This window comes from Atta cephalotes (genome assembly GCF_000143395.1).
Source record: "Atta cephalotes unplaced genomic scaffold scaffold00100, whole genome shotgun sequence".
In the NCBI taxonomy this organism is placed as follows: domain Eukaryota; kingdom Metazoa; phylum Arthropoda; class Insecta; order Hymenoptera; family Formicidae; genus Atta; species Atta cephalotes.
In genome coordinates this window covers 10,054-11,431 of record NW_012130164.1, presented here as the reverse complement: position 1 = coordinate 11,431, position 1,378 = coordinate 10,054, and positions in this window count along the sequence as shown.

Here is a 1,378-nt window from a genome sequence, read left to right as displayed (position 1 = left end):
CGCCGCACGATCGCGGAAGAAGATTGATCTGTCCTCGATCGATCTACGATTATCAGAAACGCCTTGCGGTAAATAGGGCCTGTTTAGCTCGCGCTTCGCTGGCGGCCGTTTTACGGCCCCAGTCGATTGTACGCGGAAGTGGTTAAGACTGTCAAAGTATGCAGGAAGTCCAATCGATTGCTAACGCGGTATTTTAATATGCTTTTTCGATAATCCAACGGAATGTTAAGAGAAAGAGCTTCATTTTTATGCACATACACGGAAAGAATACAACTTTTACTGAAGTATCTAAAAAGAGGTAGGTAAATACAAATCTGGAAATATATAATTTGGATTATCAAAATAATTACACTCAAGCTGGTTGCTAGAATGTCAAAACTTTTTACAATGTTGTTCATCATGTTTGAATTTTCTACGTAATTATTTTGATGATCCAACAAAATTATTTTCAGGTCCATATCTACGTAAATTTTTAGATACTTCAGCAAAATTGTTCTCTTGCGTGCGCGAGATACAACAATTTTGCAGAATGGATATGCAGAACTTTGGATATCTTTGTCCCTCTCGTAATCAAGCATGTCTATCGTTTAATTAATATATATATATAAGTTATTACAAACGTATAATTTTATAAATTTTGCAATTGCGAAAATATGGCGTTTTAATTTTTGTTTGGTTAGTCTGTGATTCGGGTGCAGATACAAAGCAAACCGTTTATCGATGCTCACCAATCGGACAAATTTTTCAGTTAAACAATTTTCGTCCGCAGACTCCTCGTTAGAATTACATATTCGAATAATAAAATAATGAGAGAGCGCAGCTTCCGCGAGCGGGAAAATGAAATGTTCATGCACGATGATATAGCTTTCTCTCTCTGAGCCGCATATAAATATTCATGTCACATACAGCAGCAGGGAGCTTGAATATCCAGGATATATTCACGAGGATAATGTGTTTACTGCGATAACGTGTCTTGATACCTCGGCTAAGGTAACGCGAGCTCCAAATTCAATCCATCCGCGCCGCTCCGCTGTCGTGAAAATTACACGGAGATATATACATTCCGCTATTCTTACGGTCATATTAGAACGACTGAAGAAAATATCCTAAATAATATGTAAAGCGTTTTCGCGTCCGAAGCTAAAATTCAATTACACAAGAAAATATCTGCAAATTTATCATACTTCGGAATAGGTTTATAAATCCAAAGTATGTAATATCTGCTTTAAAATATAAATTTTTTTCCACGTCTTCCATTTAGATACAAAATACATAGAACGTTTATTTCCCCGTCATAAAAATGTTATGGTAGAAGACAAAGAGAGAGAGAGAAAGAGAGAGAGAGAAAGAGAGAGAGAGAGAGAGAGAGAGAGAGAGA